Source organism: Corylus avellana, chromosome 4 (genome assembly GCF_965113065.1).
Source record: "Corylus avellana chromosome 4, dhCorAvel1.hap1.2, whole genome shotgun sequence".
Taxonomy (NCBI): Eukaryota; Viridiplantae; Streptophyta; class Magnoliopsida; order Fagales; family Betulaceae; genus Corylus; species Corylus avellana.
This window is the reverse complement of record NC_142493.1, coordinates 11,797,016-11,815,616: the sequence shown is the minus strand read 5'-3', so window position 1 is coordinate 11,815,616 and position 18,601 is coordinate 11,797,016.

Below are 18,601 nucleotides of genomic sequence, written 5' to 3'. Positions count from 1 at the left end.
ATGTTCCTATAATATGGGAGGATATTTTGCAATTGGGTTTGACTGATTGGGGCTGCAATTCTCTCAAAGCTATGCTTTGCCGTTTAGCTTTGGGTTCTGTTGCTTATAATAACAGGTGCAATCGAAATGAGATCAAACATGCAGGTCATCCCAAAACAGAGGAGCAATTGTTGAAGAAAATTTTGTGGGAAATTCGAACTTATGGTGGTGAAAATTGACTATGATATGTTGGTCCCTACCATTATGCCAGGATATCCCTGATTTTAGGGACCTGGGTACATATAGCCTATTGGCGATGATGTGGCATATTAGCCATTGGCGATGATGAGGCATATTTGGGCCCCCTAAAACCCAAATACCACCTTCCCTAATATCCTTTTGATTTCTCTATTGGATATCTCAACTTGCCCACTTGTCTAAGGATGGTAGGTAGTTGCAACTTTATGAGTGATCCCATACTTCTTCATGAGCTACTCAAAAAATCTGTTGCAGAAGTGCTTTCTCCCATCAGTGATGATGGCATGTGGTGTCCCAAAACGTGCGAACACATTGTCCTTCATAAATTGCAGCACGATTCTATGATCATTACTCTTGCAAGCAATGGCTTCCACCCACTTGGAAACATAATCCACCACCACAAGGATGTAGAGGTACCCATAGGAGTTAGGGAAGGGTCCCATGAAGTCGATGCCCCAAACATCAAACAACTCCACAATAAGGATCGAGTGCAACGACATCATATTCCTTCTTCCAATACTCCCTAATTTCTGGCATCTCTCACAGGCTGAATAGTAGGCATGGGCATCACGAAAGATGGAGGGGGCCAATAGAGTCCACTTTGAAAAATCTTCACCATGGTCTTCTTAGAACTGAAGTGGCCTCCACATGCAAGCAATTGTTGGACATCTAGGGTCCTTATACTTGACAGGGATCTTGCACTACAGAATAGAGCTGACCTGTTCAGTCAGGAAAGCTTTCTTGGGGACATTTGTCTTTCTCTTTATGGTGATCAAATCCTTCAGATATTGGCATAAGAAGGCACTTGCTGGATGGCATCTAGGAATGGAATGTTGATTTGCACTTGTTTAAACACTTCCAAAATGTCATCGAACTTTGAGCCTTTCTTTGGAGCCATCAGTCTTCCTGCAGCCTCAGTAGCCTCTTCAGGCATGGCCACTTGATTATCCACTTGTTTCGCTGACCTCAAAGTGGTGATGGCTTGAACGTGCTCCTATCCATGAGTGTAGGTAGAAGAACTTCTAATAACGAACTACCCTTTTGGGTTGGGCATGTGTTGACTGGGGAACTTTCCTCTTTCTCTCCCCACCATGTGATTGGCCAACTGGCCAATTTGCCCTTCCATCTTGGTAATAGCTTGAGTGTTGATTTGTGTGAGACCTTTCAGCTCCACAGTGGAATTCTTGAGCTCTTGTATGTTTTGGCTATTGACCATCATGGAATTCTTCAGTTCTTGCATGGCTTGGTCGGTTGACTATATAGAATGGTTAGCTGTCTGCATGAATGCTTTAAGCGTGTCTTCCAATGATGACTGTGGTGTAGGCTGTGGCATTTGAGGGATGGACTGATAAGCAAGAGGTGGGGCTTGATGAGATGACAAGAACTGATTCTGAGCCTGAGTAGAAGTACCTCCCTGATTAAATGGATGATTTTGCTTCCAAGAGAAATTGGGGTGATTCCGCCACCCTAGATTGTAAGTATCAGCAAAAGGTCCACTTGTGGGTTTCCTGTACTCGTTGAAGGCATTGACTTGTTCGGTCGGATACTCAGTAGCTGTTGACAGAGATGGGCAATTTTGGGTAAAATTCATCGGGTGCATAATGAACATACGTCAATTTGGCAAGTATCTGCTGCATTTACTAGTTTATTTAGAGTAATAGCGTCAACCTTACGCATGATATCCTTGAGTTGCCCCCTTATATCAGCATCATTCTTTTTTTCATAAAGGCCTTCCATCTTGCGACATAAGATTTACCCCGACGACTTGGAAAGTCCCATTGTTGCGAACTTTCAGACATTTCATCCAAAGTTGTATAGGCTTCTTCCCCCGTAAGATTGAAGAATCCTCCACCATTCATAGACTCGATCAAGTTATGCTCCAGTGGAGTTAACCCTTTGTAGAAAAATTGCACGAGCCTCCAAACCTCAAAACCATAGGGTGGGCACTGCATCGTCAGCTTTTTAAACCTCTCCCAACTGTCACTGAATTTCTCCCCCTCCTCCTTACTGAACCTGCTGATCTCTCGATGGAATTCATTGATCCTCGAGATTGGGAAGAATTTGTTGTAGAACTTGTTCAGCAGAATTTCCCAAGAGGTGATGGATTCAGGCCTATTGGAGTGTAACCAGGATTTAAACCTATCATGTAGGGAAAAAGGAAACTGCCAAAGACGAACCAACTCATCAGAGAAGTTTTGAAATTTGACCGTGTCACACATCTCCAAGAAGGACTTCACATGAGCATTTCGATCTTCATTCTCTACACCTTTGAAAGAAGGAAGGATATTGATCACATTCGGCTTCAAGTCGAAGTGAGTGGCATTGGTGGCCGGCAACACTATGCATGATGGAGTGTTGGTAGTGATGGGTGAAAACAGCTCCCTGAGGGTTCTGGGTCGATCCTGTTCTCCCATCTCAGCAGACTTTTCCGAATCAGACTTGGAACTTTTAGAGTCAAAGGTGAGTTTGGTGGTATTCTTAGATTCTCTTTAGCAGTTCTTTCAACCTTAGGATCAAAAGTGGTTAGCTCCTGATTTAAAGATCGATGACCGAGCACAAAAAAAAAAAAAAAAAAAAAAAAAAACAAAACACTAAATTGAATTTAACTAAAGAAAATTAAATTAAACTAAATTATGCTCAAATAAAAAAATTGCAAGTAAAAAAAATGAAAACATAAACTAAAAACTCACAAACAGGGACCAAAATAAATTGGCAAATATTTACTGAAATGCTGTAGGCGCTGCCCACTGAGTAGGTGCGCTCGAGTGCAGGCTTGGTGAGATCGAGCGCAGGCGCGCTGATCCGTAGGTGCGCTCGAGCTGATGATCATGCGCAGGTGCTGTCTTGGTTGCGGGTGCGCTCGAGCATAGCAGGGCTGCACTCGATTGCACTTGCGATGGTGTGTAGGAGCAGATGAGGTCCAGAGCTACCAAACAGAAAACAAGAAAAACTTTTCTCCCTTTTTTTTTTTTTTTTTTTTTTTTTTTTAGAAACAAGAACAAAAATTATAGAAAAATAAAATCCTAATTATAACAAGTAGAAAGATTAAACTAATTTAGAACTAAATTGGTTTCAAAAATCAAACAATTCTTCGGCAACGACGCCAAAAACTTGTTGTGTAAATTTAAATGACTCGCAAGTGTACAAATCGTTTGTAAAAAAAAGGTTTGTAAGTGTGAGGTCGATCTCACAGGGAATTATGTTCTTGAAAGTAAATTTAAATCTAAATCAATTAAAATCTGACCTAGTTCCAAAATTTGAGAGATTATTGTGTGAATGAAAAATTAAAAGCATGAACGAATTAAATTGAAAGTAATCTATTGACGAAGCACTAGGGTTTCGGAATTCGCATTCACAAATTCATAGCAACATAGTTCCATGATCTATAATATTTCCCAAAGTTCTCACAAATAAATCGGAGGTATGTTTAACTTTTGCTTCAAAGAATTAATCAAAACATCCCATGTATCCATTCATTACCCAAATCACAAAAGAAATCCAATATCAATTCAATCATCAACTGTATCTGTAAATTATAAGATGATATCCAATATCCATCAAACATCAATTGTATCCAGAGAATAAATCACAAAAGAAATTCAATTTTTAACAAAGAAAGCAAAGCAATCAATTGTATTGAATTATCTCAAATCATTAAGTGTATCCTTGAATCACAAAAGATGTCTAATAATCATTCAACACAATTGATTTGAAGTAAAACAATAGGAAAATCAAATTAGAAAATTAGAAAATACTACATACATGAAACAACGTTGCTAATCATAAGTGAGGCTTCATCCTCAACCTTGAGGGTTTAGCCTCTCATGGTATTGAAAGACAAAACAAGATTAATGGAATTCATAACAAAAATTGAGTACTTACAAGTATGAAATCACAAACTAGAGATCCAAAAGCTAGGAAACCCTAAAACTCTTTTCTTTCTCCTTTGAAATTTCGTAATTCATGGCCTCCCTAAACTAATCTGATATTCTTCTATTTATAGGCTTAAAAACTAAGGTTTACAAAGGAATTAGAGTAAAAAACAGTGCTAGGTCAAACAATTGAGCTTGATCGCACACTTGCTGCGCTCGAGCATACAGAATCCTCATGTCGCGCAGGCATGCTTGCGCGTTGGGGCTTGACTTAGGCGTGGCTATGCTCGATTGCGCCTGTGCTCAGCTCGAGCGCAAATGTGCTCGAGCGTAGAGACTTGCGCTCGATCCCATGTCTGTTGGCAGCTTTTCTCCAAAGTATGCCACTTTCACATAAAACCCGCAGTTTTCTCTTAGCAAGCTACAAAACACTAAAAACACGGAACTAACCCAAAACATCAGATTATAACACAGCTAAAAGATCAAAAAATATAAATTACGGGGTCTAAATATGCAATATTTGGCACACATCTGTCATCATCGTGGCCTTTTGCGCTGTGGGACATAGTGGGACCTTTACCCATAGGAAAGAGAGGTCGCAAACTCATGGTGGTTGTGGTTGGCTATTTAACGAAGTGGGCCAAAGCCGAAGCCCTAGCCACAATGACAACCGAAAATATTAAAAATTTCCTTTGGAAGTCGGTAGTCTATCAATATGAAATTCCGCATGCCTTTGTAATACACAATGGAAAACAATTCGACTGCGAGCCATTCCGAGCCTGGTGCAAAAAGTTGCACATTTAGAATTATTTCTTTTCATAGGGACATCCTCTGGCCAATGTTTAGGTTGAAGCAACCAACAAGACTCTGATGAAGACTTTGTAGAAGATGCTAGGAGACAGGAAGGGAGCTTGGGTAAAGTTTCTGCCATAAGTGCTATGGTCCTACAGAACCACCAAGAGAACACCTACGGGCAAGACCCCTTTCACCATAGCCTTTGGAACCAAGGCAGTTATCCTAGTAGAAGTGGGCTCTGTTAGTTTTCGGGTTCATACTACAACCCAAGGCTAAATGATGAAGGAATGAGGCTAAACCTAGATCTGCTGCAGGAGAAGCGGGATACAGCGAAAGTCACCTTGGCTGCCTACCAACACAACATGGCCAAATAATTCACTAGAATGTCAAGCACGAGGAGTTCAAAGAGGGAGACTGGGTACTTCGAAAGGTCATAATAGCCACCAGGGATCCGGCGGAAGGAAAGTTGGGACCAACATGGGAAGGACCCTACCAAGTCATGTGGAGTCACCGACAAGGATCATACTACTTGTAAGCCAAAGATACTTTGGAACGCGGAGCACTTGAAGAAGTACTATCAATAATGCACCAGACGATCAAACTTTTACTTTACGTTTATACTTTTGAGTAGTTTAATTTTCGTTTTGCCATTTAATTCCTAGTTTTATCTTTAATTTATTGATCAAATAAATTTGGATCCCAGTATTGATGTCCTGATCAAGTATATTCCCATATTGACTTAAGCATTAGAGTGTCCCTATTCAATCGACCAACGAACTACCAATGCTTGTTTTCTTTTACAGAAACAAAAGCGAGAAAACTCCCTGGAAAAACCGAGGTGGGAAAACTCCCCGGAACTGCATAAGGAACATTCAAAGGCAAATCGGATAGATAGAAAGGTCAGACACTTGGTTTCTTTACAAACCAAGTCCTAAAGCGGGGTCAGACTCTGCCCTCAGTTTTCTCCAAGTCCATTCTCAGAAACTCATCATCGGGTGGACAGGGATAACAGACACTTGGTTTTCTACAAACCAAGTCCTAAAGACGGTTGGACTTTGCCCTCGGTTTTCTCTAAGTCCGTTATCAGAGACTCACCATTGGGCAGATAGAGAAAATAGACACATGGTACTTTACAAACCAAGTCCTAAAAGAGGGGTCGGATCTAGTCCTTCGTTATCTCTAAGACCATTCTCAGAGACTCACCATCGGGTAGACAGAGAAAACAGACACTCGGTTTTCTACAAATGAAGTCCTAAAGAGGGGTTGAACCTTGCCCTTGGTTTCTCTAAGTCCATTCTCAGAGACTCACCGCCGGGCAGACAGAGAAAATAGACACTTGGTCCATTACAAACCAAGTCCTAAAAGAGGGGTCAGACCTAGCCCTATATTTTCTCTAAGTCCATTCTCAGAGACTCACTATCGGGCAGATAGAGAAAATAGTCACTTGGTCCTTTACAAATCAAGTGATAAAAGAGGGGTCAGATCTAGCCCTATGTTTCCTCTAAGTTTATTCTCAAAAAAGTCAAATCACTCTCGAAAAGTCCAAATCATTCACTGAAACGAACATTCAAGTTCACTACTCCCAGTTATTAAAGTCATATAAAAAGCGATGGAAGATAAAATAACCTTCATTCATCAGAAATAGCAAAGCATTACAAAAAACAGTTCTCAAACAGTTTGACAAAAAAAAAAAAAAACACAAATTACAAAGCTATTTCCCGAATGCTCGGGCCTTCCACTTGGCGCACAACAACCGATACTTCTCCAGCTTCCGATCCGCCCCAGTGAACAGACTGGTCACCTTGTTGAAGTTATTAATGCAGCATTGAATGTCCCCTCGCACGCGCTCCAGCTGGTCCACCAGCCCAGCAATTCTCTCATCCCTCAAAGCAACCTCAAGGGTGAGCTGACGGTTCTCCCTTACGGTAATCACAAAGGTTTGCTCTTGCGAATCCAGCAGGGACCTCACCCTATCGAGCTCCGAGTCGTACCATTTGAAAACCCACACAAAGCGAGGACACAGCGGAATACCATCGGAAGAGGACTCACCCTGATGGCAGGAATGAAGCTCGCATGAAGTATCTAAACCAATGACGCTGCAAGAGTTGTCATCGGAATCAGAATGGGATGAAGAAGCAAAGAGAGATGGAGAAGCAGAAGTGGATTTTGGAGAAAACATCATGCAAGAATTCTCAAGTAGTCTAAATGATTTTAAAGACAAAACGTGAGAGTGTTCGAATGGAGAGGGTTATCATCAAAAGCCCTGGGCACGCTCAGTCTTTTCAATTCAAAAACTAATGCCAAGTTACCTTCCCTCGGATGTTCGAATGGAGGGGGTTATCATCAAAAGTCCTCAGCACAATCAATCTTTTCAATTAAAAAACCGAGGGCAAGTTACCTTGCCTCGGATGTTCAAATGGAGGGGTGTATTATCAAAAATCCCGGACACCAATCAGCATTCAGTATTTGTAATTCAAAAAATCGAGGCCAAGTTACCTTGCCTTAGATGTTTGAATGGAGGGGTTTATTAGCATGTTATTAAAAAACATAGCAACTAAAGCACAACGTCATAAAATTTTCATAGTGCTTCTATTAACAGAAGTACAGGAGTTAAAAAAATCTAGGAGCTTGAATTTTCACCCTCCTCCATTACATCATCTTCATCATCAAAAGGACCCCAGAAATAAGAAAGCACTGTCGGTAAATCAGGTTCGGGCAGATGAGGATCGTACACATTGATCAGAGGAACGTTTGGGATCAATTCCTTCCCGATCGGGTACATGTCATCAGTCGGAGACAATGAAAGCAGGAGATAAGTCGCTTCTACCTTCTTGAGATCCACTGGATACCGGTTGGGCTTTGAGACTAGCTCTCACATATTCTCAAAGCCTTAGTTGAAGTCATGAACCCACAACCGGTCCCGGAGCCAGGGAAAGAAAGACAACTGCTTCATAGCCCTCGAAGCTTTGGCCTTCCATAATCAGTACTTTGTCAGCAATTTTCCACATTCCACCTCCAAACCTTTGACCAAGGAGTTGGCAGTTGATAACAGCTAAAATAGTCATAATTTAGCCCCTTAATTTACATATGTTAGGCTCTTAGTTTTGTTATTATTTGATGTTTTGTTTCCTTTTTGTGTTTTATGTATTTTTACAGGTTTTTGAAGAAAATGAAGCATTTCTGAAAATTTTGGACTTAAAGGGCATTTTTGGGAAAATCTGGAGGTTGAGATGGAGCACATGCAAACTAGGCTCGAGCACAAGCATCCGCTCCAGTGCACACGCACCTAGACTCGAGCGTAGCAATGATGAGTGCCAAATATTGTATATTTGGGCCCGTTAGTTTGCATTTGTTAATCCTTTAGTTTTATTATGTTCTGATGTTTTGTGCTACTTTTTGTATTTTAGTGTTTTGTTGGTTTCTAAGGGAAAATTGTGCTTTTAAAGGGAAAAATAAGGAGTTTGGAAGAAAGCTTAAAAAAGTGCTATCAAAGTAGGATCGAGCACATAATCCCTCGTTCGAGCGCATGTGTGCTCGATCCCAACTAGGTTGCGCTCGAGCGCAGCCACGACCACAAGACAGAACCAGCGCATGAGCTATGCGGCACAGAGGAAGGAACGCAGACACGAGTGTGATCGAGCGCACTGGTCATGTGCTCGAGCGCACTCGCACGGTGAGAAGGCGGCAAGACTCCTTTTCCAAACTAGATTGGGATTTCAGACATCTATTTGGACTTGGAGAAAGACCTCCGAATTATCTAGCTTTACTAGGGCTTCTGTGACTCTCCTAAGACCTATAAATAGACGTCTATGCATTCAAGAAAATTAGACAAGTCTTGAGGCAAAAATCCACAGCTTTTCTCTTTAGTTTTTAGGTTTAGATTTTGTTTTCAATAATCATGTGGAGGTAAATTCTCAACTAAGGTTAAGGAAGAAGCCTCACAGACGAAGAACTACAACACTTTTTGTAAGTCAATATTATTATGATTTTATGGGTTTTTAAGGTTTCAATTGTTTTGGTTTAATTCAATCGTTGAGATTGCTCTTGGATATCTATTATCATTCCTGGATACACGTGATGATTTAGAAGTGTTTCATTTAATTGTTTTGCTTGGATCTTTATTTATCAAAATAAAATTGGATATCTTTTGTGATATGTCTATGGATACAATTGATGATTTGGTTAAATCCAGATATCTTTTGTGATTTGTGTAATGGATGGATACATTAGAAGATTTAATTAAATTGGGAAGCATAGCAAGACATACATAGGATTTTATTTGTGAGAACTTCAGATTTTATTGATGAACATGGAATGTGTTGTTCCAATTTGGTGAGTGTGGATTCCACAACTTTAGTGTTTTATCTTTTGATTATTGTTATTTTATTTAGTTTATGTTTGTTTATTTTAAAATCAAAAACCTTTTAGAACTAGGTTAGGATAAAATTATTTTAGTTATATTTTTTTCTTCAAAACACAATTCCCTGTGGACTTGTAAATGCTATATTGCAAACGACTCATGCACTTGCGAGTTACATTAAAACTCACAACAAGTTTTTGGTGCCATTGCTAGGGAATTGTTTGATTTTTGAAAAAATTTTATTTCTAAATTGATTTTATCTTTCTACTAGTTATAGTTAGGATTTTAATTTTGCAATTTGTTTATTTTATTCATGTTTCTAATAATAAAAAAAAATAAAAAAAAAAGATTTTTTTTTTTTTTTGCAGTTTTGTCGAGCCACCTTCCACACACCAACGCAAGTTGGATCGAGCCCACATCTAGTACGCTCGAGCGCACTCGCGGCCTGCGCTCAATCCCTGCCTTCCTAAGCTCGAGCACGCCAGCAACAGCAGACGGATTAGCATTCTGCGCTCAATCGTATTCCCGCACATGCTCGAGCGCACGCACGTAGAGGGTAGCACCACTGACTAATCAGTGCGCTTGCACTCGATCGCATCCAGCCTGCGCTCGAGCGCACCTCCACAGGCAGCACCAATAGACTGGTAGTAGCTGGAAAATTTTTGCCAAATTTATATTTTGCTCGTTTTGCTCGTTTTTGGGTTTTAGCTTTTAATTTTTGGTATTTTTGTTTAGTTTTGTTTTTTTGTGTCAGTTTTCATTTTTGTTTAATTTATTGATTAAAAGAAACAAAAATGAAAAAAAAAAAAAATAGAAGTTTTTTTTTTGGTTATTATTTCATGTGGGATATTTGCATGCTAAAGAGGGAGGGTGAAGCATGAATTTTTTGTTTGGTAATTTTAATGCTATCCCTAGTTGTAGGACACCCGCTCCTACCAACTACCCTAACAATTTTCACCCACATGGACCATGTTCATACTACTCCAATCCTTATCATAGTTCTAGTAATTGTTGATCCTGGGGACAATTTTCCAATTTTTCATATGAGCAGATGAACACTAGTTTCTCCAGCCTATGGTTTGAATCAAATTTTAATTTTTAGACCTCGGATTGGAGCAACCATTATGATTTCTCGTGGCAAGCTCATGCTACGGGAAATTACGCTCCCCAAGTTGATGGACTGCACCATCCTAAATATCCACAGTTTAACAACCAATTTTCTACCCCTTCACGCTGTAGTTATCCTCCTCAACAATCTTCGTCAGAAGACTCTCTCAAATCCTTAATGCAACTAACCGGCCAATCCCTGCAAGCATTCATGCAAATAACTAGCCAATCCCTGCAAGAGATCAAAGATGCCAATGTTGCAAACACTGAAGCAATTGCAAAGTTGGAAGGACAGATCGGTCATCTAGTTGCAGAATGTAACATAATAGAGGAAGAAAAGCTTCAAAGTCAGCTGATGGCTAGAGGGCACTACATGAATGATGAGGATGACTCCAGTTATTCTTATCAGGAGCATGTCCAAGCCACCACCACATTTGGGAGTGAGGAAATTGTAGAGAACAACAAGGTGGAAGAAGAAGATGAGCAAATTGATCCCCGATCAACTCCAAAGTTGTCCAATGACAAGGAAGTGAGTACTGAAGCTCAGTCCTTCGTCACAATCCCTATTGAAACACAACATGAACCACAAGCTTCAGTTCCTCAATGTCTCAAAGAGCCATCGTATGCCAAAGCTCTCAAGGATTTATGCAAACAAGCACGAAAATCTAGGAATCGTCTTCCTAAGAAAATCCATCTAAGCACGAAAGTTGGCTACCTAAGATGGCGGAACATTCTTCCTGAGTCCTATGAAGTTTTAATGAAGAAAGGGTGGAAGGGATTGGTTGGACATCCGAATGTTCGGGGAAAGTACGGTACTTTTTCTTTTTTATTTTCTGCACTTCAGTTCTGAGTTCTTTTTCTTTTGTCATTTGATTTCGTGTCCTTTTATTTTTTTTGTTTTTTGTTTTTGTTTCTAACAACAAGTAATCTTTTGATGTTTGTTCCTGTGAGAAAATATTGCTGTTAGTTTTGATAGGTGTTTTGATGTTTATGTTTGCGGGACGCCCTAGCCTTTTGCACACTCAGTTGTTTCCTTACTTCTAGTAATGTAGTTCTTTACTACACATTGCGAACAATGTGTAATTCAAGTTTGGGGGTATGGAAATACACTTTGTCTCTTTTTGTTTATCTGTTTGTCTTTTTGTTCTAAAAAAAATAATAAAATAAAATAAATAAATTTTTTTGCTATGTTGTTGTTAAGCATGAGTTAGCTGTAGCTGTGGTTCGATTTTCATTGGCTTGTTTAACGTTTTGAACAAAACATCATGTCATTAGGAATCTATCTAAGTAATTTTAATCCTTTTTGGGCTAGAGAAACTTCGCATGTTTTGAGTTGATCACCACGAGCACATTAGCATAGAGTTTGTGATGTATGAAATTTGAACTGAATCATGTGTATCATGAGATTTGTTGATGAATAACCTTGGCTTGAAAAATTGAATAAAAAATAAAAGAATAAATAAAAATAAATAAATAATCATTTTGAGTTTCGCATTGAGTAACCAGAGCTCTTGACTCATTAAGCATTGAGCATTCGCGTAAAAAAATGTGAAATTCAAGTTGGTTGATTGTATGGCTAGTTTGGCTTCGTAGCCTTTTTGACTTAAGTCATTAAGTCCTAGGGATGTTTTACATCTAGTGGCCTAAAACCATCTGGGTTGGGAGTCATTGGCCTAACACTTGTTACTTGGGTCAGTTAGAAAGCTTAAGGGAGCTAGGCATTGCACAACCTACAAAAAAAAAAAAAAATTATAAAAAAAAAAAAGAGAGAGAGAGAAGAAAAAAATGCATATCTTGCCTTGGTTGTTTCATTGGATAGGGATTCCAACAAATTTTAAGGTATTTATCTCAAGAGTAAATTGAAGCCTCATAATTGTATGCTAATTTCATTTTGCACCTATCGAAACATTTGATGTCTCAATTGTCCATTTATGAGTTCTTCGATTTTGGATTCCTTAATGATTGCGATGATAGTGTTTGTGTTGTTAAGCTTGCTTATGTTTGAGAACCATGGTTTGTGTGAAACTTTATTCTTTTCAATAACATAGCATAAACAATGTTTGTGGGTATCATTCTTGTTAAAACCTCTCGAGACTTCACTCGACAACTAGGGATGCCTAGGGGTTTAAAAGGCTTGTTGCATATGCTAAATGCAACCGTCTCTCCCCCAATAGAGGATTTATGTTTCTTGCTTTCATTTTATTTTTTATTTTGTTTTGCTAAGGGACTAGCAAAATGTAAGTTTGAGGGTATTTGATGAGTGCCAAATATTGCATATTTGGGCCCCTTAATTTGCATTTGTTAATACTTTAGTTTTATTATGTTCTGAAGTTTTGTGCTAGTTTTGTTATTTTAGTGTTTTGTAGGTTTTTAAGGGAAAACCGCACATTTAAAGAGAAAAATATGGAGTTTGGAAGAAAGCTGGAGAAAGTGCTATCAAAGTAGGATCAAGCGTATCATCCCGCACTCGAGCGCATGTGCGCTCGATCCCAGCTGGGTTGCGCTCGAGCGCACCCACGACCACAAGACAGCAGCAGTGCACGAGCGCTACGTCACAGAGGAAGGAACGCAGGCACGAGTGTGATCGAGTGTACTGGCCATGCGCTCAATCGCACGAGTGTGGTCAGAAGGCGGTAAGACTCCTTTACCAAACCAGATTGGGATTTCAAACTTCTATTTGGATTGAGAGACAGACCTCCGAATTATTTAGGTTTACTAGGGCTTCTAGGAATCTCCTAAACCCTATAAATAGACCTCTATGCATTCAAGAAAATTAGACAAGTCTGGAGACAAAAATTCACAACATTTCCCTTTAGTTTTTAGGTTTAGATTTTGTTTTCAATAATCATGTGCAGATAAATTCTCAACTAAGGTTGATGATGAAGCCTCACCGACGAAGAACGACAACACTTTTTGTAAGTCAATATTATTATGATTTTATGGGTTTTGAAGGTTTCAATTGTTTTGCTTTAATTTAATTGTTGAGATTACTCTTGGATATCTATTGTGATTCCCTGGTACATGTGATTACTTAGGAGTGTTTCATTTAATTGTTTTGCTTGGATCTTTATTTATCAAAATAAATTTAGATATCTTTTGTGATTTGTGTAACGGATGGATACATTAAAAGATTTAATTAAATTGTGAAGCATAGCAAGACATACATAGGATTTTATTTGTGAGAACTTCAGATTTTATTGATGAACATGGAATGTGTTGTTCCGATTTGGTGACTATGGATTCCACAACTCTTGTATTTTATCTTTTGATTATTGTTATTTTATTTAGTTTATGTTCGTTTATTTTTAAAAATAAAAAACCTTTTGGAACTATGTTAGGATAAAATTAGTTTAGTTATATTTTGTTCTTCAAAACACATTTCCCTGTGTATTCGACCTCGTACCTGCAAAAGCTACATTTTAAACGAATCATGCACTCGAGCACCAGAGAACAAGGAGTGAGCGCAGCCGCGCTTGCTCACACAAGAAGAACACTTGAGTGCATAACCGCTCGAGTGCACACGGGCAAGGATCGAGTGCAGCCTTGCGCTCGAGCGCACCAGACTTGAGATCGAGCGCACTCGTGCGCTGGAGAATCAGAATATGCAGCAAAGACTCCTTTTTCAACCCAAAATAGGTTTTCAAAATCCCACTTGTACTAGGACTTAAACCTACGAGTTTACTAGGGTTTCTAGGGCTTTTATGTTTTTCCTAAGCCTATAAATAGACCTCTAAGCCTCTAGGAAAAAGGTGGGGAGAAGCAGACACAAGCTCAGGATATCGAAGTTAAGGCTAGATCAAGAAGAGTTTTGGGTTTTTCTTCTCTTCCCCTATGAATAGACCCCCATGAATTGACAACTCTACGGCCCAACCCCATCAAACTACCATTTTGTGCCCAAAACCCCCATTTCGTTAGTCAAAGGCGTTAACTCAAGCAGTCAACCCGTCACTTTGCCCCCATGAACTACAACGCATTGTCACTTTTCCCCTTGAAATACAACACATTGTCAATTTGCCCTCATGAACTACAACGCATTGTTACTTTGATCGTTTGAGTTAACGCCTTTGACTAACAGAAGGGGGGTTTTGGGGACAAAATGGTAGTTTGATGGGGTCGGGTAATAGGGTTGTTAGTTCATGGGGGCAAAGTGACAATGCGTTGTAGTTGATGGGGGGAAAAGGCAATTACCCCATTTTGTTATGTAGTTAGTCTTTTAATTTGGGCTAGTTTGAAGCTCTAATCACGTTTGTTTAGGATTGCAATATTGGCGCCTTTGCTAAAATTATCTTTTGGATGTTTAACTTGATTAATTCCTGTTTACTTGAATTCTTCATATGTGTGTGCTTGATTATCATATGCATGTGTGTGGATTTATGTTATTTAAGTCAATTTGGATGACCGAGTCCTGGGCTTAATAGTGACAAAAGAACCCCATTACAAGTTCTTGGGTTAATCAACATAGGGAAACAGGAGTAGATACCATGCCCTAGGCCTTGTGTGGTTGTCTATTTTCACAAATCTATGCTTTCTTGAAGAATAACTTAGTGTAATGCTAAATCTTTTGGGAAAGAAAAGAATTAGAGTAGATACCATGCCTAATTCGTTGCTTAGGAAAATCAATAGCTTAAGGAGTAGATACCATGCACGTAGGTTGGCAAACATTGGATATCTAGATATAATTGGAATATTGACATATTGTTAATCTTATTCGAGTATGGTTAGCGGTGGATTTCAAAAACCTAATCCTTTTTAGTCTTAGTATTTTTAGTTAATCTCTTGTTTTAATTTCATTAATTCAATTATATATGTGACATCTATTTAATTTAGTTAATTAGTTGGGAAATTACATTCTAAGCAAAATTACTAATCCTCGTGGGAATGATCTCGTATTTGCCTGCTATACTATCGTTTTGATCTTGTGCACTTGCGAATAAAATGTACCGAATATTGTCTATTACTTTAGGTAGTATTTGGCACAACAAGCCAGAGAGCCTTTGGCCCATCTTTCCCTCTCTACCGATCTCGCCAGCTGTGCCCTCAAGTTTTCCAAAAGCTCGCGAGAATCTTCAATAGCCTTCCTAGTGTTCTCCGACTCAATAATCTACTTGTTGAACTCCTCGATAGTCCGGGTAGCGAGCTCCCAGTTGTTCTTCTTGCTAGCAGCTAGGAGGGTTTCCAGCTCGTCACTTCGTGTAGCTTTCCCCTCAAGCCTCACGATTTCCCAGTGACTCAAAAGAAGCTCCCGGTTGCGGACCACCAGAAGCTTGTTCAAGTTGTCGACTTCCGAGGTGACACCCTTCAATTGGGATTCTTCGGCTGAGAGCTTCCGAACCATTTTTTGAAGCTCAGTCTTTTCTGAAGGATACTCGAACAATCCATCATGAAATTCATTGTACCAACTGGCCAACTCAACCGAGTGTTGGTGAATAAAAATAATCATCAAGGGACGGCAAGGAAAAAGAATAAAGAAAGGGAGTAGAGTTGACATGAAAAAGAAAAAAAAAAAAAAGAAAAAAAGAAAGAAAGATAACTCACGTGGAAATGGCTGTGGATGATCATGTCCACAAATCTCTTCGGAATGGTCCTCCCGGCTCCTCCTGTATGACCCTTAGGGATAAGCTTGGAGATGGCCCGGAGCGGGTTTCCCTTCAGATTGTTCCCCAACTATTGTATCAGAGACGCCCCTTCCCGGATGGGCCCCAAGTGGGAGGGTACTTGCAAACAGTTTTGGTGGTTCAGACTATAGCCTTAGAAGGTGCTGAAGATAATGGAGAAACCGGGAGCGAGTCATGGGATCTTCAGTTGACGAAATAGGAATGCCGGAAGATTGCCTCAATTTAGGCTCCCTCGAGTTCTGGAAGCATTCTAGGATTGGGATATTGATGGGCGGTGCCGCTGTAGTGTCCCGAGTAGAAACTCTAGGTTCCCCCGCAAAGTGAGTAGCCAACGGTGCTACTTCCAAAAGATGCTCGGGAATTGGAGAGACATCGCCAGCAGACGGGCCCTCAGAGGCCGCAATTTCTTCCAAGGTAGCTCGCCTTTCCAAGCGAGCATAAGAAGGGCGAGGAAAGGAGGTGATGGTAGCACCCAGTTGAGTGGCGCCTCCAAGCGAGCCAAAAATTTTAGGTTTCGGGTGCATCTCCATAAAAGGCTCCATGGCAACAGGTGTTGTGAGTTTTAAATGATACTCGCAAGTGCACGAGTCATTCGCAATATACCTTTTGCAAGTGCGAGATTGAATCAACAGGGAATTGAGTCGTGAAAAAAATTTCTATCTAAACTAATTGTATTTTAACCTAGTTCCAAGAATTATGTGATTTTTCTTTCAAAAATGTAAACTAAATAAAATTGACTAACTCAAATGATAAAAACACTAAGGTTTCTGAATTCACACTCACCAAATTAAGACAACACACTCTCATGTTTTGTTCAAAGATCCAAAGAACGATAAACCTATGTTCTATTTTTTAATAACATATCCTGTCGAAAAATTCAACGAATCCATCCAATGTACAAATCACAACGAATACCCAAATTAAACCAAGTCATCCAATGTCTCCATTTAATTTACAAATCACAATTGATATCGAATTTAAATTGAATGATTCAATGTATCCGTCAGATGAAACACATTGATTATCCAATATTTGCACAGGTAATAATCAAACAATCAATTAACAGAATTTAATCCAATAATTGAATTGAATGCTTCTGAACATATAACATTTTATCAAGCTTTTCACTAGGGAATGTAGTCAAGTGATTTCTAGTTTCAATCAGATTATTTTGAAGGGATTTATTCTTAACAATTAACTCATGGTTTTTAGATTTAAGAGTATGGCAAACAGCATGTGAATCACTCAAAGTTTTCAACAAATTATCCCTTTCAAGTTCAAGATTCTTAACATCCTTAACAATTTTTAAGTTAGTATTTCTAAGCATAGAAAATGTTTCCATCAAATTGTTAAATGAGTTTTGAAGATCACTAACCTCTTTTGATTCATTATCAGATGCAGACTGAACATTTGATTAATTAGAATCATCAGAATCATAAGACGCAACAAATGCCATATAATTAGGAGTTTCTTCCTCATCAGTGTCACACAAGGTAAAATTTAAAGCTTTTTGATCTTTTCGCTTATTACTCTTGAGGTTAGCATAATCTTTGAGCACATGACCATAGCCAGAACACTCATAACATTTTGGACCATGTTGTGCAAAAATCTACCTAAATTAATAGGTAAATAATTATACGTTTTACCTGCAAGTGCACAAGGTGAACATAGTAGTATATGGTGCAAGTATAGGATCATTTCCACGAGGATCGCTGAATTTTCATTTAAAAATAAATTCCTTAAGTAAGCAAAGATTGATTGAGTTGATAATGATAAAAAGGTAGGGTTTTGATATCCACCACTAATTATATTCAGCTAATATAACAATATGCCAATGCTTTGATCATGTTATGCATATCTAATGCTTGTCAACCTAAAGGCATGGGTGTATACACCTTAAGCTATAGATCTCCCTAAGCAACAAGTTAGGCATGGGTGTTTACTCTAACTCTTTTCTTTCCTAAAGGATTTAGCATGGTATATACTAAGTTGTTCTTTAGAAAAGCATATGTCCTATGGAAATCGACAAACACACGAGGCCTAGGGCATGGGTGTATACTCCCGGTTCCCCATGTTGATTAACCCAAGAATCGCGGTGTGGATTCTTTTGTCACTTATGTTAAACCCAGGACTCGGTCATCCAAATTGATCTAACTAACTAGTCCATACCGCATGCATATGTTGATCAGGCACACACATATGAGGAATTCATGCAAGCAGGTATTAATCAAGTTAAATAGCACAACAAGATCATCACAAAGGCGCCAATATTGAAATATTAATTAAACATAACTAGGGCTTCAATCTAGCCCTACTAAATAAATTAGCTACACATAGAGTTGATGTTAAACATCTTCATAAAAGAAAAGAATAAACCCGAGACTTGAACTTGAAGAGCTCCTATTCTTCTCCTTCAAAGTATATCTATTCTAGAGGCTTAAGGGTCTATTTATAGGCTTTAGAAGTCCTGGACAAAGTAGTAAACCCTAGGGATTTCGTAGGGTTTCAATCTTATTACAATTGGGAGTTGGAAAACCCTAATATGGAAAGAGGAGCATTCTGGCTGCCACTTGGTGTGTCTCATGCGCACGGGTGCCATTGATCGCAACTCGTGT